Source organism: Hydra vulgaris, chromosome 03 (genome assembly GCF_038396675.1).
Source record: "Hydra vulgaris chromosome 03, alternate assembly HydraT2T_AEP".
NCBI lineage: Eukaryota > Metazoa > Cnidaria > Hydrozoa > Anthoathecata > Hydridae > Hydra > Hydra vulgaris.
Genome location: NC_088922.1, coordinates 20,730,001 through 20,754,290, shown reverse-complemented (window position 1 = coordinate 20,754,290; position 24,290 = coordinate 20,730,001). Strand labels below are relative to the sequence as shown.

General features: G+C 25.2%; 2 long non-coding RNA genes across 5 annotated transcripts; one reads left to right on the top strand and one right to left on the bottom strand.

The window, feature by feature from the left end:
• Positions 1 to 829: 829 nt before the first annotated feature.
• Positions 830 to 6,005, top strand: LOC136078010 (uncharacterized). Of its 4 annotated transcripts, none has more exons than XR_010637445.1 (7): positions 830 to 844; positions 2,762 to 2,818; positions 3,735 to 3,833; positions 4,467 to 4,623; positions 4,923 to 4,985; positions 5,068 to 5,821; positions 5,991 to 6,005. It is a non-coding gene; the product is annotated as an uncharacterized LOC136078010 (long non-coding RNA). The 4 variants fall into 4 exon arrangements; XR_010637444.1 differs by lacking the exon at positions 830 to 844 and adding an exon at positions 1,955 to 2,048; XR_010637443.1 differs by lacking the exons at positions 830 to 844; positions 2,762 to 2,818 and adding an exon at positions 1,952 to 2,048.
• Positions 6,006 to 8,346: 2,341 nt separating this feature from the next.
• Positions 8,347 to 8,851, bottom strand: LOC136077678 (uncharacterized). The gene is made up of 2 exons (XR_010637179.1): positions 8,661 to 8,851; positions 8,347 to 8,549 (listed from the first exon to the last, which is right to left on the bottom strand). It is a non-coding gene; the product is annotated as an uncharacterized LOC136077678 (long non-coding RNA).
• Positions 8,852 to 24,290: the final 15,439 nt, after the last annotated feature.

Here is a 24,290-nt window from a genome sequence, read left to right as displayed (position 1 = left end):
TTCACCATTGTTCAGCACCAACACTTAAACTTTGATAATTTAGCAATATCAAAATTCAAATTTTCATAGCTGATACGATTTTCAACTATTTCATTTTTTTTATCCATACAGGCTTTTTTTGTCTTTTTTTTAAGAGGTTCAAATTGGTAAGGAGTTGCCGACATTTTAATTGTTTAGTTATCAAAATCCAAATGCAAATTACAAAATAACCCTAATATTTTTATTCAAATCATCAAAATTTATCAAATTCCACTGAATTGATATACTTTAATATTTTCTAACTATAAATCAAAGAATTTGGCTATTATTTCCAGCAAATGATGTCGTTTACCAAAATTATTTATTAACTAAAAATTCAAAACTTTTTAAACTGTCATTTTGATTGGAGAACAAAAACGTCATAGCTATAAATGGCTTAGATAAACTAAAAAAAAGTTCCCATTATTTACATAAAAAGAAATAAAATTCACTATATATAATAAGGTGATCTACGACTTTTTTATATATTTATTTTATTTAAGAGTGTAATATAAAAAACTTAATTTTAGTTGGTTCTCGCGCTCTATAAAAAAACATTCTTGTGTTTAGCTTCTAATAAAATTTATAGGAAAGTCATACAATTGATAAAAAACGCTATTTTAAAAAACAAATAAAACAATAACAAATAATATTGATTCAAAAAAAAATTCTACAATGACGTCATTTACTAAAACTCTTCGGAGTTAAACACACTTGAATAAATTATAAAGTTTGTAGATTGCGGCATATATTTAAAAGACTTGGAGAGAATTGCTGCTGTGGAGACAGAGAGCTTCGAGTAAAACAACAAAGTTTGTTTTTCTTGGTATGCATTTATTATTTTGTTTTGCTTAAAAAAATTCTGCGTAAACACTTTTTTTTATGATTCTCTTTAAAATAAACACAATTTGTCTCAGCACTTTGGAATCCCTTTAAAAAAAAGACGAAAAATAAACAAACAAAAGGTACTAGTGATATTTGTAGTAATAACAAAAAGATAATTATAAGAATATTTTAATAGTAAAGATAATAATGTCAAAAGCTAGAATAAAATGTTTTTCAGAAAATTGTTAAATTTGTTTTGTTTAAGATAGAGAAAAGATGTTTCAGAATGTAGTTTTTTGGACTCATTTAAATTGCATACAAGGCTCCTGTTCCATTAACAGTCACACTGATAAACAATAGAATGTTTACCATACTTCTGTGCTTTAAAAAATGGTTTACCATTATATATATTTCTAGTAGAGTAGGAATGTACTACTCTACTTTTTGTGAACAAGTTTGTAAAGAAAGATGTAAAATTTTTATTTAAGGATTCAAAACAAAAAGAAGGCTTGCATACTTTACTAGAGATGGAAATAGTGGAATGTTGAGTTTTTTGAAGGACTTTGATGATTGATTTAATTGGTTGGAATGATTTAACTAGTTAAAAGTTTATTAATCTAATGGAATAATGGTGAGACGATAGCAACTTGTTAATGAGTTTCCTAAACCACAATAGCTGAGATGTGATGAGAATAATGCTATAGTAAATATTTTGAAATGTAACTTAATTGACATAATGAGGAATTATTGAAAGCATATGGTTCCCAGTAGGCACGCAACGTTTTATTCACGTTTCAATCACGTGTATTTTAGGTGACTTCGTCCAGGTTACTATTTTACGTGAAAGTCACGTGAAAGTTACGTGCCAAAATATCTCGTCTTTCGGAACTTTTTTTATTTTAAAAAAAAACTGGCATAAGAAATGTGAAATAATATTTTTTATTATATTAATTATTTTTTTATAGTGTAGTTTTTGTATTCATTATATTAGTTATAATTATTTACTTCTATGATAATATAATTAATTTTTATTGTAGTATTATCATAATTAAAAAAAAAAAAATTGGTCTATATAATATCTTTTAACGCGATGCATTTAAGTTGTAATATCTAATATCTCAATTATATCAAATTAAGTTAAATAAATTAGTACCCTATTTGCCGTCCCTATTTGCCACACAAATAAGATTAAACTCAAATACAAGGTATGCTTTTTTTCTACTTTATGATATAATATTTTAGACTGGCGAATTTGTCCATTTTCCTTACTTAATTTAGTACGAAATAAGTTATGTTATAACGAATTTAATATCAAATTAAGTAAGCTACATGGACAAATTATAAGTTCTAGCAGAACTTATTCTTGATTCTTGAGCAATAATAATGTCTCTAGAACTTCTGCATTATTACTCAAGAGTCGTTTAGATAAAAACCCAAAATAGATTTTCTTTCTTTATTTGGGTTTTATCAACAAGGTTAAAGAATTTATCCAAGATAATATCAATAAATAAATGTGTTATGTTATTTATTATTGATATATGTATATATTATTATTAAATACTTTATCTTTTTATAATATATGACATCTTGATCTCGTGCTTTACTTGTTAAAAAGGGTTAATACTTATTTATTTCTTTTTTTTTATATTATTTGAATATTATATGATTAATATATATATTCGAGTTATATGAAATTATTATTATATATATTATATGACTTTTATTGTTATTATGTACAATATAAAACAGGTTATTAACGCGGATTTGTTCGATGTTTTCCCCACAAAAAGATGATTATGATGCTATTGTATTTGAAACTGCATTATACTTATCTTTCAATGTTGACGACCTTCCAATATGTAAAGCAAGTTTCTCTCAAATATAGCATTGCATTTTTAAAAATTGTTTCATGATTTAGATCAAAGAAATAGCAACACCAGAAATCTTGTTGCCAAAACAGTTGGTGACTCACCATGTAAGATTTGTCTTAAAAATTTGTGATTTAAGATGATTATTTAATATTAATATTATTATTTAAGTTTTTATTTGTTTCTTTTGAGCTAAATTTGGTGTTGTGAGCTATTATTGGAGAAAATATTGACTTATTCATCAGATAAAGTTTGATGCCTGCTCTTACCCCGTTTCCTTCTTCATGTTTCAATCATGTATATTTTAGGTGACCTTGTCCAGGTGACAATTTTACTTGATTAAAACGTGAATGTTACGTTGCCAAAATATTGTGTATTTTGGAACTTTTTTTATTCATAATAAAAACCTGTGATTAGAAACTTGGAAAGATATTCTTTATTTACTATTTTTTTATAATTTAGTTTCAGGGATTATCTTATTCGGGATATTCCCGGAATACCAGATATTTTTCTGAAATTTATCTTTTTCCAAATATCCGAAAAGTTTTCTATACATACAACTTATATTACAAGTTCCATACATACAACTTATATTACAACATATAACAAGTATATATTATTCATCTATTTGTTTTTATGTTGTTTTAGTCATCATTCATACAAAAATTAAGAAAATTTTTAAAAAAATTGAGAAACAACTTGGCTGAATGCAAAATTAAGGGAAAAATGAGGGGGGAAATATTCTGAATTTTTTCAGGATATTTTCCGTAAATTTTTTCCGGATATTTTAAATATAATGATTACATGAAATATGTAGTTTATATATTCATTATTGTAATTACTTTTTATTTTACTTTTACAATAATGTAATTATTTTGCATTGTAATTTTATAATAATTAGTTTAAAAAGTAGGGCGTAAGATATCTTATAACTTCGCAATGCATTTTTGACAAAAATAAAATGTCACATATATAATATTTTATCCAAACATATTATCTTATAACTAAGTTTTATCAATTTAGGTTTAATAAATATATTATAAAGCTTAGTTCAAAATTGTGTAACGTTATGGCAGATAATTATCATATTGCAATACGCAAAAGATCAAACCCTACTACGAGGTATACTTTTTTTTCTACCATATTGTATATTATTTTAGACTGTCAAATTTGTCAATGTAATTAATTTGATAATAAATAAGTTATTATAACTTATTTAATATTAAATTTATTAGGCTACATGACAAATGATAAGTTCTGCATAAAATATTATTGACTAGGAAGACCCAATGGTATTATGTTATTGTATAAGACCCAATAACCTTTTAACTTTTAAAGTTTGACTTTAAATTTCACTTTTCCCTCTCTTTGTCTACTATTGTGATCTCACTCTGTAGTAAGAATTTGATTTAATTCATATCTTGTTGGAGAATGCAACTTGATTCTGAGTTGAATTTTCAGCACTCTGTATTTATTGGTGACCTAATTTGACAATACTTTATTATACATATTTTTAGTATTATACTTAATATATTATATATAATTAGGGGTAGATGAGGCTCCTTAGCCGTGGTGAATGTTTCCACAGCAAAAGGCGCCTCAAGGTGAAAATCTGACCATGGATAAGGAAAATCATGATATAAAATCCCCACTATAATGCTTTGTGGTTATGTGATAACTATTACATTTATATAAATTGTTTTAACTTTTGTGTGCATTCTAAAATGACATTTAATGCTGTTCAAAACTTTGTAGATTACTCATTTAAAGCAACTTTGTGGGCTGTCACCTTTGCATCTAGTGAGTTAATGTATGAACAAGTTAATGCAGAAACAGATGCAAATATAAGAAGATGGAAAACAAAGAAAACAAATGATCATGTTATCACAGTACACAGATGTTATCACATAAGGTGAGTACAGGTCTTTTTCTAATCACGCCTATCAGTTATTAACTTTATATAGATATAGATAAATCTATAGATAGATATTAGATATAGATATATATAGATAAAAAATTTTTTTTTAAACTTGTGTTTTTTATTATGTACTTCTTTTTTTTTAATCATCTGTCGACTTTTTTGTTACATCTTTTTTTATTAAATACTTATTTACTTTTTTAGCAATTAGAGTATAAAATTAGAAGGCAAATGACTTTTATTTTTTTACACTGTATGTAGTATTGTTTTCTTAAAATTATTTAATGATTTAGATAAAAGAAAACAAATAACACACTAGAAAATCTTGTTGCCAAAAGTAGTTAGCAACTCTCAAAGTAAGATTTGTTTTAAAAGTTTGTGATTTAAGATAATTATTAAATAATCATATTATTTAAGATTTTATTCGTTTCTTCTCAGCTAAATCTGATTCATTAGATGAAGTTTGATGCGTGCTCTTATAGAAGAAAATATCGACTGATTCGTTAGATTATGTTTGAAGCGTGCTTTTATGGGAGAATAGATATATAAGTTTGAAGCGTGCTCTTCGTAAGTTGCAGATCTACGACTTCGTACTTATTACTTATTGGATATAAGGAGGATATTTTAACAAAAGTGCAGCTTTTATTACAAATTAAAAATTTTTATGTCAAGAACTAATATACTGACTAATAAAACCATGTATTTTAATACGTATTAAATATTTCCTCGACGATGAGTTTTTTTTCTTTACACGAATCCAAACACTTATAATTGTAATTATAAAGCATAGTTATTGCTTAAATATTACGTGCCAAAATTAACATAAAAAGCACGTCTTTTAGACAGTTTAAGGGGACCAAAAAGTCACCTAAATATCACGTGCCAAAAGTAACGTGAAAAACACGTCCATAAATCACGTGAATTGGTCATTTCATGAGGACCAAAAAGTCACCTAAATATCACGTGCCAAAAGTAACGTGAAAAACACGTCCATAAATCACGTGAATTGGTCATTTCATGGGGACCAAAAAGTCACCTAATTGTCACGTGCCAAAATAACGTGAAATTCACGTTTTTGTCACGTCGCTATGCCTACTGGGTTGGCTCAAGATTCTTGCTTAGTTAATCAATGTGAAAATTCCATGAAAGATTGCAGTCAGTTAACACACCAAGATATTTCATAACTCGCGAAGTATATAACCGTTTATTACTAATCTTGATTATGATGTCAGTACTTTCAAAGAAATATTTTTTTCTCAGAGATGAAAAAAAAAATAATTCTGGTTTTTCAGTGTTAAGACATATTAGTTTAACATTTAACTAGTGAACTATACCTTTTAGGTCTGAATTTATATTTTTAGATAAAGAATGATACGATTTGTTGATGTGCAAGAGATTTTCATCATTAGCAAACAGATGAACAGATGAGAAGTGAACAGAGTTGGTTGGGTTGTTGGGTTGTTTTTGATCTGAAAGATAAAATCGAAACCAGTCATATATATGCATAAATACATATATAAATTAGTGTATTCTACAAATGGAGTGCTTAATGTTCTCAAAGAAAAGAGCAATGATAAATTAGTAAAAACACATATCTAATTTTTTTCGTCAACATTTTTTTTTCTTAAACCTGTTTCACCATCAGCAGATTCATCAGGAAGCTTTCTGATAAACCTACTGATGACGAAACAACTTATTGAAGAAAAAAATTAGATAAGTGTTTTTACTAATTTATATATATATATATATATATATATATATATATATATATATATATATATATATATATATATATATATATATATGTATATATATATATATATATATATATATATAACTATGAATGCTGCATTGACTAAGGGTTTGGTATTTATTCATTATTCTTTGTTTTATATATTTATATATATATATATTTTTGTTATGCTAGGTACCTGGTAATTTTTGGAGGTGCCTGGCTACCCATGAAGGAGCTAGGTTAAATAAGGTAAAATGAATTAAGTCCCAGGCTATTTCAGTATGGCGTCACACTGCTCACCTAAATCACCATTGTAAGATATATATATATATATATATATATATATCTAAATATATATATATATATATATATATATATATATATATATATATATATATATATATATATATATATATATATATATATATATATATATATATATATATATATATATTAGTAGTAGAAAATCACTTAACAAAAACTTTTTCCATTTAACACTGTGTTTCATCAACAAAGATTCATGAGAAATGGATGATCAAATTAATAAAACTTCAATTTATACCAAAATTAAATTACAGGAAGTTGCAAATGTCTTAACTACTGTAAATTTTCACACATTTGTGGAATTTGCTGACACTATTATAAAAAGAATTCTTTAGAAATGATTACTTATGCTATTTTTTTTAAATGTTTTTTTAAAAAGGGTAGTTAATGTAAATATTATTTGAACTCATTTATTTTTTTAGTTTTTTAGGAGAAACTTATTTTCGTGCCTACATTTAGAAATTAATTCCGATCTTTTGTTTAATAAGCATTCTTGATTTGCATGTGTAATTATTTCAAATTTTTCTTGTAGGCAAAGTATGCATTTTTTGGAAATATTGTTATATGCAGGCGCTGTTTTAAGGATAGACCAATTCAGTATAAAATCATCAATATTTTTTTCTTTTAATTCCCATATATATTTTGACAGCATGGTGTCTTTTGAATACTTTTTTTTCTTGAAAGATTGCTTATGATTGGCAAAACGTTTTTTCCATTCACCCTCTGTTATGCCAAAATTGTTATGCCACATTGTTTATCAAAAAATGTGGTATATAAATGTGTTGTTTCCTCTAAGAATGTACCTGATAAACAATATATTGGCATAACAGAGGGTGAATGGAAAAAACGTTTTGCCAATCATAAGCAATCTTTCAAGAATAAAAAGTATTCAAAAGACACCATGCTGTCAAAATATATATGGGAATTAAAAGAAAAAAATATTGATGATTTTATACTGAATTGGTCTATCCTTAAAACAGCGCCTGCATATAACAATATTTCCAAAAAATGCATACTTTTGCCTACAAGAAAAATTTGAAATAATTACACATGCAAATCAAGAATGCTTATTAAACAAAAGATCGGAATTAATTTCTAAATGTAGGCACGAAAATAAGTTTCTCCTAAAAAACTATAAAAATAAATGAGTTCAAATAATATTTACATTAACTACCCTTTTTAAAAAAACATTTAAAAAAAATAGCATAAGTAATCATTTCTAAAGAATTCTTTTTATAATAGTGTCAGCAAATTCCACAAATGTGTGAAAATTTACAGTAGTTAAGACATTTGCAACTTCCTGTAATTTAATTTTGGTATAAATTGAAGTTTTATTAATTTGATCATCCATTTCTGATGAATCTTTGTTGGTGAAACACAGTGTTAATTGGAAAAATTTTTTGTTAAGTGATTTTCTACTACTAATATAATTGCTCTGTTCTTTTAAGAACATTGAGCACTCTATTGTGTAGAATACTTTTTAAAGTTGTTTAAATATATATATATATATATATATATATATATATATATATATATATATATATATATATATATATATATATATATATATATATATATATATATATTTATATATATCACAACAATCAATAGATTTAAAAGTTAAAAACAAAGTTACTTTTATATTTTCATCAGCATCATGTACCCTGAAAATTGAATTCCTATATAATTCTGTATTTTTGTTCAACATTTTTTTACTACTTCCATAACCTGCTAATAGTAATCGAACTTTTGAATACAGACTGCAATCTGGTTCAGGAAATTCATGAACTAATACATTATCACTTTTTAAATCACAGCTTAAGATACTTTGAGACTGAAGATAATTCAAAGCACCACTGATCTTAAACACAAGAATTATGAAACATTAAACTAAAAAACAAACCCAAAGTTGCTTGACATAATAATAAAATAACTAGAGATCAAAACAATAAAATTTATGTTATATAAAAACCTGATAAAGGGTTTCTTTAACTGCATACACTGGTAATTCAATTTCCTTTGCCTATATCTATCTAAATAATTACTAAGTGAACATCTTGGAGCCAGATCAAACAACATAGCCAATGGTTTTAATAATAATCCTTTAAAATTAGGTACATGATGATACTCTATTGATAAGACAACACTAAGTTCCTCACAAAAATGTCTATAAAAAATACTTAGATTTCAAATTTATATAAATATATATAAATAAGTAACCCTAACCCAGATGGAAAGGTTTAAAATTTATATGTATGTGGATATATATATATATCTCCTTTTTAAAATCATACTTTATATATATATCTTTTTTAAAATCGTAACTTGTTTATATATATAAATTTAAAATCTGTGTATATATATATATATATATATATATATATATATATATATATATATATATATATATATATATATATATATATATATATATATATATATACATATATATATATATACATATATATATAAACATATATTTATATATATATATATATATATATATATATATATATATATATATATATATATATATATATATATATATATATATATATATATATATATATATATATATATATTTATATATATATATGAAGACCACACGGGTAAACCCACAGATGTCAACATTTTAAAAATTTCAAGTTTTAATTATTTTTATGATATTTATAACATAATATTTTCATTTTTTCATTTCGTATATATTGTTTTAACCAAGAATATGAAAAAAACATGATGACATACCCTTTTAAAATGAAAATATAGATAAAAATAACAAAGAAAAAAAAAAAAATGGAGATAATTTTTTCATTTAAGTCCCCCTCAAACACCCTAAACACACCCTATTTTTCCTTTATTGAAGTACAATTTCTAATCAACTTTAGTCTTGAGGGGCATTTAAAAGTCACCCAATTGACCTAAAAAAATTTTTGACTAAGTTTTAGCATATTTGCTCCAACTTTAGCTGGGTATGTACTTCGTTTTCAAAAATTCCCTCAAAATGACTACCCCTAATATATATATATATATATTTTTAAACATCTTCGCTTCCAACAAGGCTGCAAGCAGCCACTAATTAAAGTTGGAAGTAACTGAAAGAGAAAAGATGAAGATTGTAGAGCAAGATAACGATTGACGGACGACTTAAAGGATTGCAAATTATATGAATTAGGAAAGCAAGATAAAGGAAGCGAATTCCAAAGTACTGATGTTCGAGGAAAAAAGCTAGAAGAATAAGCGTTTTTGGAGCACTTAGGAACAGTCACAGAAAAAGGATGAGACTTAATTGAATTACGAGTAACACGAGAATGAATTTTAGTAGATGGCACAAGAGACGCTAGCTCTTTAGAGCAGTGCCCATTATAGTATTTGTAGAAAAGAGAAAGAGAAGCAAAACTACAACGATGTGATAATGGTTAGAGGTTGGCTGCAAGAGTCCAACTAGGTTTACAATGCGTTTTTGCATTGTAAACCTAGAATTGTAAATATATTATATATATATGTATATAAATATATATAAATATATATATATTTATATACATATATATATAAAAATATATATATATATATATAAATATATATATATATATATATAAATAATAAATATTTATATATATATATATATATTATATATATATATATATATATATAAATAATATATATAAATATTATTTATATATATATATATATATTATATATATATATATAAATAATAAATTTTTTTTTTTATAGTGACAAAAATTTTCGCTTGAACTATTTTATCTTTTGTTTTTATTCATAAAGTGTACCTTTTGTATCCTTACAAAGTAAAAAATCGATTCGATAAACTGATTTTGACTGTTGGGAACAGATGGTCTGATGATGATTCTACACAGCATGATTTTAAATTAAATGTAAAAGATATCAAACTGATTTGCAATTTATATGTTCTAGATTGATTTTATTATCTAGTTCATAAAACTGAAAAACTTGACACCATTACTATTTCACTACTAATTAGAACTCTGTTACATTCTGTATAGGCATGACACCTATCGAATGTGACAGAAACATGGCCATTGCAAATCAAAAGTTTCTTTCAGAAACACTAGACAATCTCACAAAAAACTGTAACATTTCAATATTATATATAAACATGACACATGAAAAATTTTTGAAATTTGCAGAGTTTCAAAGCCAAACTTCTTGGTAATTTGTTCATTTATGTTCACTTAGAGAAATTGAAATATTAAAGGCTAGTTAAAATTTAATTATATGGAAAATTAAAAATATTTAATTTTATTTGTGTTACAACCCATATGTTTAGATCAAAGGTCGAAGTGTTCACAATTAGTTTTGTATGGTTTATACAAACTTGATATAGAGTGATGGAACACAGACATCATGGAATCATCTATGGTAAATAGATGAGGTTGGGGAAGAGATAAGGTTGCAATGGTATTTTATATAATACTAAAAAAAAACATTCATATAATTATTTGTTTGAAAAGAGGGAGGAGGGGGGGATGGCTTCATTATCCCATCACACACATAGTACATTGTGGTTGTATATTACAATGTGTTACCATCTACTTTAAAAAAAAAAAAACTCTAAAAGGTTACATGCTAATGTGGTTTATGAGTTGATGAATTTACAATGGAAAAATCACAAATGGCCAAAATGAGTGTCTTGTTTTCAAAAGAACACAGTAAATAAATAATCCTTGTATTTAGCACAAAAACTGCATTTATATATTGTATTAGGACTAAAATGTCAAAAAATATACTTTTAATTAAATATATTATCAATAATCAGATATCTAATGTCACTAAACACTAAATTTCATTTTTCTCAAAATAAGAAAAATGTGACATCTGTGGTTTTACCCGTGTGATCTACATATATATATATATATATAGAATTTTTTATTCATAATTATTTGATAGACTTTCTTGGAAAACAAACCCTCAATCGATGTAGTAGCTCTTTCTTGTAGCAGCAGGCTATAAGATAATCGATGCAGCAACACTCCTTTGTAGCAGCAGGCTTTAAGATGGTCAATATAGCTGCACTTCTTTGTAGCAGCAGACTATAAAATAGTCAATATAGCAACACTGCCCTACTTATAAAATAGACAGTAACTCCAAAATTTCCATTCTAAGATATTCTTAAAAACAAAAAACGTATTTAGCTAACTAGTCAGCTTAGTACATGTTAGACACTTTTAAAACACTCCACGCATGTTTGACAGTTAAAAAATAAATTTGAAAACAATCAGAATGCTTTTATTAAAAACATACCAATAAAAACATTTTGAATATTTTTAAAAACATTTAGAATGTTTTTAAAAACATTCTAAATGTTTTTAAAAACATTCTAAATGTTTTTAAAAACATTCGAAATGTTTTTAAAAACATTCTAAATGTTTTTAAAAACATTCTAAATGTTTTTAAAAACATTCTTAATGTTTTTAAAAACATTCTTAATGTTTTTAAAAACATTCTTAATGTTTTTAAAAACATTCCTAATGTTTTTAAAAACATTCTTAATGTTTTTAAAAACATTCTTAATGTTTTTAAAAACATTCTAAATGTTTTTAAAATTAGCTTAGATTTATTTTGTCTAAAAAAGTGTAAGAATTGTTTTTCACACTTTAATGAGGCTGAATAGTACACAACATTTTTTTTTTATATTTAGTAGCTTTTCATACTTTCAGAATTGTTATTTCAATTTGTAATTTTATTTTCATTTGTAATTTAGGGTGTTATAATGTAACAATAAAATGTTTAATGCTTAAAAACTACATATTAAATTTCCAATAAAAAATTTTTAGAATTAAAAACTAAGGCTCATAAAATTGTTTGAAATTTTTTAATACATATATAGTAAACTTAAGTTTTTGGTTTGTGGGTGACCTTTTTCAACAAGAAAATCAAATTAATGTTTTTTTAATTACTTTTGTATAAATATTTATCGATTTATGGAACACGGGGTCTCAAAAATGTCATAACCAAATATATAAATTTTTTATTTGAATGTTTTTAAATATATTAAAAATGCTTTTAAAAACATTTAAGAATATGTATATATATATATATATATATATATATATATATATATATATATATATATATATATATATATATATATATATATATATATTATATATATATATATATATTTTCAAAAGAATATATATATATAGTTTAAAAACTGAATACATTTTATAAACTATTTAAGAAAACTCTAGGCTTCAGAAAGTCATTACTGCCTGCAAATACTACTTATATACCATTTTCAAAATTTTGTGATGTGGTTGACCTTTTTTAAAAATAAATCATAATAAAAATAAATTTTTAATATATTTTATATAATCTAAATTTGGTATATGTTGCTATGTAACTATGTTGTTATGTAACTATAAGATATTCCTTTTAAATGTTTGGGTAGAACTTTATATTTCTGTAAACATTCCAGTTTTAATATTTGCCTTTTAAGCTTATATTAAAAATGTACAAAAGACAAGGAGTTAAACTTTGCTCTATATTAACAAAAATAACATTATTTAACAATTTTAAGTTTTTTATATTATGAAAAAAAATACCAAAGAGCATGGTAAAAACCTTTATTTATGATTTTCATATGACTTTTACTGAAAAATTTCATTTAATAAAAATAGGGAAAATTTTAAAAAATAATAACTTTAAACTATAAAAATAAAAAAGCTGATTTTTTTTCCAGTTTTTAAGAACATTTAGATTTTCACTCTTATACTCATTATGTTTAAATTAATCATTATGTTTAAGTTATATATATATATATCTACGTTTAAGTTTAATATATATATATATATACGTTTAAGTTATATATATATATATATATATATATATTATATATATATATATATATATATATATATATATATATATATATATATATATATATATATTTAAGTTATATATATATGTATATATGTATATATATATATATATATATATATATATATATATATATATATATATATATATATATATATATATATATATATACATATATATATATATATACATAAGGTTCTATAAACATGAAGTGAGTGTCGAGTTACAAATGTATCGATAGAGAACATTTGTTTTTTAATTTTGTTGCTATGACATCTGTCAAACATATTCAGTAAACATCAAGACATTATATAAACAACATCATCTTTTTTAATCGTGTAAAAATGTCAAATTTTGTACCAGAATGATGATTTGCGGAAAGCACTAATTTTTTGTTTTCATTTGAAGAAAAGTGCTGCAAAATCTTATTGAATTCTTGTCAAAGCTTATGGTGATCATGCTCTATTGGAAGCAACATGCAAAATGTGGTTTTAACAGCTCAGAGATAATGATTTTGATGTGCGAAATGAAGAATGTGGAAGACCACCAAAAAAGTTTGAAGAAAATTGCTAGCAATACTGGATGAAGATGACACTTTAAGTCAAATACTAATGGCAGAAATGTTAAATGTTTCACAACCAGCAATTTCTGACCATTTAAAAGCTATGGGAAAGATTCAAAAGTGCGGGAAACGGGTGCCACATGAATTAATTGACAGGCAGATGGAAGAGCAAAAAACCACATGTGAAATATTGCTGTTACAACACAAAAGGAAGTCAGTATTGCATCGAATTGTGACTGGTGATGGAAAATGGATTTATTTTAAGAATCCCAAAAGGTATCATGGGTAAATCCAGGAGAAGCATCAACATCGACTGCAAAGCCTGATTAGTTTGGAAAAAAGACAATGCTCTGTGTTTGGTGGGACCAGAAGGGAGTGGTGTATCATGAACTTCTAAAACCTGGCGAAACTGTTCATACGCAACGCTACCAACAACAAATGATCAATTTGAACCATGCATTGATCAAAAAATGACCAGAATGGGACAGAAGACACGGAAAGGCAATTTTGTTGCATGATAATGCTCTAAGCCATACAGAAAAAGTGGTCAAGGAAACGATAACATCAGTTGGCTGGGAAGAGTTACCTCACCTGCCATATTCACCAGACTTGGCTCCTTCCGACTACCATTTGTTGTCGGTAGCGTTCAGAAGTCGAAAAATTGAATCTCTGAATGGTTTGCCTCAAAAAACGATCAGTTATATTGGCGTGGTATCCACAAATTGCCAGAAAGGTGGTCAAAATGTGTAGAAAGCAATGGCAAATACTTTGAATAAAATACTTTTTACTTTTCTGTTAGAAAATAGTGTTTATTGTGAAAAAAAACCGCTCATTTCATACTTCTAGACCTGGTATATATATATATATATATATATATATATATATATATATATATATATATATATATATATATATATATATATATATATATATATGTATCTATGGATCTATAGTTTGTTGGCTTTGGGAAGAGCGGAAGGAAAAAAGTGATTCTTACGCCAACACATACGTCACTTTTAATTACTTTTGACTTTCGTTCAACATTTTCGTGTTGGACGAAAGTCAAAACCATTAATTTAATTACAAATTAATTGTTATATAAAAAAACCACAAAAACGCAACTTTAATTGACCAGAATGTTTTTAAAAGCATTCTGAATGTTTTTAAAACATTCTGAATGTTTTTAACAATATAAACAATGTTTTTATTTTTATTTTGTGCTGCTACATCGACTGACAATTAGCCTGACTCGCAAGGAAGTGCTGCTACATCGACTGACAAATAGCCTGACCCGCAAGGGAGTGCTGCTACATCGACTGAGGGTTTGGTTGGGGCAGGCAGTCTATCATTATTAAAAAAAAAAATTCCGGTTTTGCATTTTAATTTTTACTTTTTGTCAACAAAATATGGAAAAAACTTTCGGACAACGTCCGAATAAATATATATATATATATATATATATATATATATATATATATATATATATATATAGCGGTGTAGCCTCTGATTTTTTCCCAGGCGCACTGCAGGCAACTGAAAGAGCTTTTATTTCTTGTTTAAGTTGTCTACTATGGTAATCAGTAATCCGATGTAAAAGTTTTTGTTTTTTTTTGTTTCGGGTAAAACTATTTTTGAAAGTTTTTTGAAATTTTTATTTAGGAATTATAACAAATTATTAAAAGTGTGCTCTCGAAAAAGCTTCAAAAAACAAAACAAAACAACAAACTTACGACTACAAAAGTAATAACAGTCTAGTCACTAACTGCATTATAAAAGTAATAAAACTATAATAGTGTTATTACTTTTATAAGGCACTTATAACTTTTTAAGTTCATTCTTGGTTCAAACAACATTAGTAACTCCAAACTTTAATCAAAGTAGATAAGCATCTAGAAAAAATAAAATGAATATTTAAATATTATTAAAAGATTCAGGAACTTTTACAAATACACTTAAACAACTTTATAAAAATATACTTTATAAAAAGTTTAGCATTATGAAAAACATTCCAAAAAAAAGCACATTATTTTTAAAATTTACCAATAAAAAGTTTTTATTAGTTGATTTTAAAGTTAACGCGCGTTTTTGCGGACTATTAGTAACGTTTTTCATAATGCTAAACTTTTTACAATTTTTACTTTTTACTTTTTACTAAAATTTTATAAAATTGTTTAAGTTCTTTAATAAGTTTTAAATGTTATTTGAATATCCACTCTATTTTTCTAGATGCTTTCCTACATCAATTAAAATTTGGGATTACTTATGTTGATTGAACAAAAAAAAGTTATAAGTGCGTTTTAAAAGTAATCACACTATTTTAGTGTTATTACTTTTATAATACAGTTAGTTACTAGAGTGTTATTACTTTTGTAGTCATAAGTTTATTGTTTTACTTTTTATAACTTTTTTGCTAACAAATTTAAGTTGATTCGACCCTTAAAAAGCAAATTACATGGTTTTGCATAAACTGAAATTTTGAAGACCAGATATTTTTCCAGATTTTTCATCTCGCGATTGCTTAATTTAACCCTTGAACTACTTTAAATACTTTTTAAAGTTTTCTTTTAAATAATTGCAAGGAATAAAATTTTTATAGATCAAGATATAGTTTTATTAATAAACACACTTTTATAAGTAACAAACTGTCTGGTCATCCTGCACGGTGATTTAAGCATAGGATGTTATTGTGAGCATGCGCTCACTATTTTCACTAAGTTACACTATATAAAAAATGGCGGAGCAGTTTTTCCGTAAAAACTAAAAACTTTAGTGATTGATTTCCTTTCTAAATGTCTATTTAGTCTTCGCAATCAAAAAAATGAAAAAAGTTTTTAAATTATATAATTGATAAGCTTTATTAAATTAAAAAGAATAATAATAATAAGTCGTAAAGTGAGACATTTTTTTGCTTAAAATAATTAAGTTTTTACGTGAAAAAAAAACAGCATCCCCTCAATTATTTAAAGACTGAAAATTTTTTGGATAAAAATTAAAACATATTCTTATTCTCGATACTGTAAGGAAAAATTTTATGTTAATCATTTTCACCAGTCATTTTTTTAATTCAAGATAATTTATATAACGTTAGGCAAAAATTATTTTATTTTTTTGACTGAAAAAAACGTAAGGTTAGCTTATTTATGCTCAAGGGTTAAAATCAATAAGGTCAATTTGAAAATGAAACTTAAATTAGGATTTTCTTTTTCTTTTAAACTTTTAAAATTTATAATAAATTTTCAACTAATTTTAAAATTCTTTTACAAAAATATTTGTAAAATTTTGTTAACTCATTTTTCTTTTTTTTACAATTGGCTTTATATCTTTTGCTTTAGAGTGATTTCTTAAAAAATGTTCTTTAACAGTGCTTTCTAGCCGACTACAACCCTTCATATGCCAGAATAATCTATTAAGACTGTTGAATTTGGCGTATAAACTTTCACCACCATGTTCACAAAACACACCGATTCCTAATCTCCATTTTTCAATAAACTGATATACATGGTTTTCAAGCAAATGCATTTTAGGTGTCACAGAAGCATCTGGCCATGTAAATCTATAAAATTCCATGAGTTTTTTGATTGCTAAATCTAAAAATTGACGAGATTTTCCATTATACAATACAGAAAGAAAAATAATACTCAATAATATCATACTGTAAAAATAACAAGGGGTAGTTTAGGTATTATAATTTACAATCAAGAGAAAAATTTACAAGAGTAAAATCGAAAAAGTTAGTTAAATATTTACCAAGCTCCTGAATATCATTATCTTTGAAATAGTGTGAACTATTCATAATATTATGACACCTAGAATAATATGAAAATAACTTTTTAAATTTCTGGCTCACATCGATAGATAGTAAGTGAACACCGGTAATCTATAAATCCAAGTTCTACAACTAGCTGTGGAATCGAATTGCATTTTAAGTCAAGCAATGGTTGATACTATAAATAAAAAAATATCAAAAAAAGTCAAATAAATTAATTAATTCATAAATCAAGGCATTATAAACATTGAGCTTTAAATATAATATTTTATGCAATACATTTTTTGAATATATATAATAAAATTTATATACACATATATGCATATATATATATATATATATATATATATATCTATATATATATATATATATATATATATATATATATATATATATATATATATATATATATATATATGTATATATATATATATATATATATTATATATATATATATATATATATATATATATATATATGTATGTATATATGTATAAATATACATATACATATATATATATATATATACATATAGATATATATATATATATATATATATATATATATATATATATATATATATATATATATATATATATATATATATATATATATATATATATATATAGTGTTAAAACAACTACCTTTAGAATTTTGTGAACATGGTTTCCTACAAAACATTTCCTATGATAAGGCTTGCCTTTAAACTTTATTTTCTTTCAATATTTCATCTAGTTTTTGAATGCATGGTCCTGACACTTTATCTAGTTCGTTACATTTGTGTAAACTTTGTAGTTCTATTGACTAATAATATGTATAAATAATGTATTTGTAGTTCTATTGACTAATAATATCTTTGTAGTTCTATTGACTAATAATAATTAATTTAGGTACACAAAATTTACAGATATTTAATCTTTTAATTTTATTATAGTTTTAAAGCAAGTTTTATCTATAAATTTTGATTAATAGTAAATTTAATGATTAATATTTTTTACTGAAAAACAATACCTTTTCGTTTTTTCTCAATTCATAATAAAGAACTCTTGGTTTACATGTTTTCAAAATATCTTCTGCTCTTTCTGGATCACGCAAAACTTGTATTCCAACTGTGTCTTGCAAAAGAGCAATTTCTTCAAGACAATCTGTAATAACGCTATTCAAAAGACTTGATTGGACATGCATGGAAATAAACTTGTCAAATTCTGATTTATTAATAGTTTTATTACTTAATGCAAGTTCTCCAGCAAGTTTTATATCAATTAAATGACACTTGTCTTCTAACATAATAAAAAATTTCAAGTAGATATATGTAATGCAGGCACTGCAACCTGTTAAAGTTAATAAAAACAATTGTAATAATTTTATAGTATAACAGCATTATTTAAATAAAAAGAACTAATTTACTTGATCCAGAGGAATATTAAACAAAGATTGATCAATAACATCGTTGAAAAGCTTCGCATTCTTTAAAACTCCTCCATAACTCTGAAAAGACTCAAAGTTATCTCTTAAAGAATAAAGTGTACTATGGGAAACATTATGTTTTCGATTTTCAAGAGTTATTTTGATCTCTTCCTTTGTTATATCAGAGGCAGCAGTGCCGACCTGTGAAATGAAGAAAAAAAGGAATAAATAATGTGTTGTACAACTGATTAAAAAAATAATTATTCACTTGCAGATATAGATTTGTTAGGATAATTATTTATTTATTTCATAGTATAAAAAAAACTTACCACTAGCTCCTGTGATTCTATATACACTGCACAGAAAATCGTAATCTCCAAACATAAAAATATGACAATGGTGATTTCTAAACAAAAAAGATTTTTTATCCAAGACTTTGTGGAGAATAAATATTTTACAGCTTTGATACATTAATAACATCCTAAAACTAATTACAAAGTACCCACCCAAACATGTGTGAAAACTAAAGAAAAAAAAAGTAATTTGAATTGTTCTGAAAAATTATATTTTATTGTTCAGAACAAATATTAACCGTGACTGCTGTGAAATATTAACTTACTTCCAAACCATTTTTTGCATCTCATCAACTTGCTGTGTATATCGAGACAGTCCAACTTTCAGGTTGACACAATAGTCTTTTGCTTCAAAAGTACTAAACACAAAACTATTTGATTTTGAGTTGGTAACTCATTTTAAAAGAACCACCTCCATGATCACCACCAATTTTTATATGTATTTCATCCTTTATAATCCCACCATGTTTAAGTAATTTAAATCCATTCTTCCAATATTGGCTTTATTTAAATTTTTATTTGCTTCATCATTAACATATGACTTTAACATTACAGCTGTTTGACATATTCTATTAACATTTAAATTTGTATATATATATATATATATATATATATATATATATATATATATATATATATATATAACCCTCGGAATTAGGAAAAATGAGGTATATATATAGCCCTATATATGTAGAATACATATATAGTGCTATATATGAGCACTCTATTGTGTAGAATACATTATAAAGTTGTTTAAATATATATTTTATGGTAGGTCATTGATATATGCCCAAGGAGCTAGTTTAATTTCAAAAATAGATTATTATTTTCATTTTGAAATGTAAATGGTCCATCTAAAATAACTAAATCATTTCCAGCCCATTCCTTTGCAACAACTCTTTGTTTGTTGTTTGAAGCAGTTTTAATATTTTTCGAATTTAACCACCTACAATATTAATATACAAGCAATAAATTTTGCAATTATAAACAATTGTAAAAATGAACTACAAGTTCTCAAATTAAAAAACGAAATTACAAAAAGTATTTTAAGTTCCATATTTATATTTACCTAGCCATGGTTTTCAATTTATTCCAAGGAATACCCATATCAGCTTTTAAAGCAACCATTTCTTCTGCATTTAAATCCATTCTTCCAATATTGGCTTTATTTAAAATTGTATTTGCTTCATCATTAACATATGACTTTAACATTGCAGCTGTTTGACATATTCTAGAGTCCTGAGAACTATTTCTCAGGAAATATTTCTGTCTTTTACTTAGAGAGCTATTACTACAGTTTGCGCTATCTTTATAAGCTTTGGGAGCAGAAACAAAACAAAGTGACTGTAAATCAAACAAAACATTACTTCAAATAGAAAATAAAATAATATTTTATATATTTTTTTATAAGTTATATTTAATATTAAAAAAACTAAATCAAACTGATTTACTCTTGTTTAAAATATAGACTGCATTATAATGATATAATAAAGTTTAAATACTACTACAATTCTAATAATTACAATTATATCTAGCGTAATAGAAGAGTAAACACTATTTAACTTGCTATAAAGTTAAAGCATATTTCTTACCCTAGGCCTACCTAATGAAAATTCTATTGTAGATGTTTTGAACTGATTCAACTTTTTGTCAATGATATGTAAAACAGCTTCATTGAATTTTCGTGGGATTTCACTTGTGTCAGTGATTTGGTAAAATCTGTTTATACTAACTAATTGGTCGTAATGGTGTTATTTGATATTTTTCTGCAGTCGTGATTTTCAAAATTTCTGTCTTTTATAAATACTTTTTTGTCACAAATCTTGCATATAATAGATAAATGTTTTATAATTTCAGATATATGGACAGAATATGATAGGCTGTTAATTGTGATGTTAGTTTTACATAATGGACAATTTGAATCATTTTCTAATTTATCTTTAACATTTGATAAAATGCACAAGCTACAGAATGAGTGTTGACAGTTCTTTAGCATGACAGGCTGATTCATAACTTCCCCACAAATCTTAAAAAGGCATAAAACTATATGTGGATTTAGTTCATAGTTTAGTTCTGTTAAAATATCTCTATCTTCTTGTATAGGCAGTCAATCAAGAAATGATTTTATATGAAATTTTGTCCATTTTTTAACCTTTCCTGGTCGCCCAACATTAGATAGAGGTTTTCGACCTGGAAATACCAAAAACACATTTGTATTCGACTGTTGGACATTTTAGCCAAATTTTTGAAGCTTTGAAAACTTTACTGCCTCTATTTTCGATGTTTCTTAGAGAAGTATAACACTTCATGCACATTTTCTCAGGATGACTACACTGAGAATCTTCTGATACATTTATTCTAAAAGCTTTATAAATTCGATTTATGTTACTGTCAGTTTTTAAATTATCTTTTCCTAAAAGGTTTCCACATATTCTACATACTCTGGATAGTTTTTGTTGGTGATTGCTCGCCATATTTTACGGAGTTTTTTTTGTGAAACCTACCCTATTCAAAAACATTATATTTTCTTATAAAAAAATGACTGGTAATAGGAACTATTTTTTTTGAAAAGATAAAAAGAAGGAGTATTGTTAACAACTTACCCAAAATCTTACAAAAATTTTAGTTCTTCTAAAATTTTTAAAATAAATGAATAAAATGTGTTAATTTCGTTAAAAACAAAGCTTTGTTGAACCCAGTAAAGCAATTTTACTACTTCAAATTCTACTAATTACAATACTCAATCAAGTTTATTTGTGATCGGTTTTGCTTTATGTTACAAGATCAAGTTTACCAACAACTAAAAAACAAAAGCTAACAGGCAAATTGGTAAGCACTGTATAATGAAAGCTTAACACATTTAATCAAATTAATGATATTTATATATTTGCAGCTAGTGCAGGCGCATAATAAAATCCCAAGTTTTAATAAGTATTGAATCACCGTGCCTGCCGGGCTACTGACAAGCTTTTTTTAATTTCAGTTGCCCTTTGAGAAAACGAGTTATCCTGTGCCACCGGATGACCATGAGGGTACACCCCTGATATATATATATATATATATATATATATATATATATATATATAAGTATATACATATACATATATATATATAGATATATATATCTATATATATATATAAGTATATCCATATACATATATAAGTATATACATATACATATATATATATATATATATATATATATATATATATATATATATATATATATATATATATATGCATAGCAGCTGCAATGGGAAGTCACTGGGTACTTTTTACCCAGGCGCAAGATTAAAAGGGGTGCACAATAGGCAAAAAAAAATTTTAACTTTATGAAAATAGATTGATAAGGCATTAATTATTTCGTTCTTTAAGCATCTTATATCAAAAGTAAAGTACTTTGGTTCCCCAATAAGCCTACTTTTCCTAGATACCAATAGTTCATATGTCAAAAATACATCATTAAAACACACGGCTAAAGTTTTATACTTGGAATTCCAAGTATTATATTAGCTATATAAATTTCTTACATTCAAGTTCAATACTTAAATTTTTCTTTGAATTAACCAAGCAAAGTAAGTAAAAATTATTATATAGTATAAAATATACAATAAAATAAACTTATGTATCAATATTGAGCTCTTTCTTTTTAAAATGAAAGAGTATCAAAAAAATTATTGATTTTTCAGTTTTTTGACTACGTATAAAACAACAATTATTGAGTTTCAAGAAAAATATATTCTAGCTCTAAAGGCAGAAAAAAACAACAAAAGCTTTAATTTACACTTTGAAGATAATTGATAAAAGATAGGTAGTTAGAGAAAGTTTTCTTAGGGTGAAAAATCTCAAGGTAATAGTGGATGTCTTGTATCAAAATGACATCAATTTAAAAAACTGTGGAGGTAAACTGTACAATAACAGAGCCAACATGTCTGATGTGTATGAAAGAGTAGAAACGATTATACTTCAGAAGAATTCTCAAGCTCTTTATATGTCATGCAGCGCTTACAACCTTAATCTCGCAGTAGTTCATTCAGTTGAATCTTTCATTGCAGTGAAGAACTATTTTTGTTTGGTTCATTTAGTTTACAATCTTTTTAGTAAAAGCCCTATTCAATGAAAAGTCTTGTCTGAAAAAACTGGTATGTCTCTTCATCAACCCTCGCAAACCCAATTGAGTGTACACAGTGATGATATAAAGCTTATGAAGATGATGATATAAAGCTTATGAATACTTTTATCAAGGATCTCGATCTTCAAAGCCCTAATTCATTATTCAAGCACATTTGATTGCCTTTTGTCGACCAAGTTATGGTTTCTAATCAGACTTGGTTCAAAAGAGAACAAAAAAGAAATAAAACTTTCACAAAAAATCCAAAAACAAAGTTCATTTCTATAAAAATGAAAAAAAGCAGTTTGAGGTAAACGTATTTAATTCTGCTCTCAATACTCTAATTCAACAAAGAGACAAGTTTTAAGTTGCAGAAAAGTTGACGAGCAGGTTTTCATTTAAGTGGGTTTTAGCATCTGATAGTGGGTTGAGTAAAGAACTTGAATCACATTGACTGGAGAAGAAATGCAAAACTTTGGTGTAAATCTATGTGAACAATGTAAATGAAAAGAAAGTTGTTAGAGAAATTTGTCATCTGAATACTT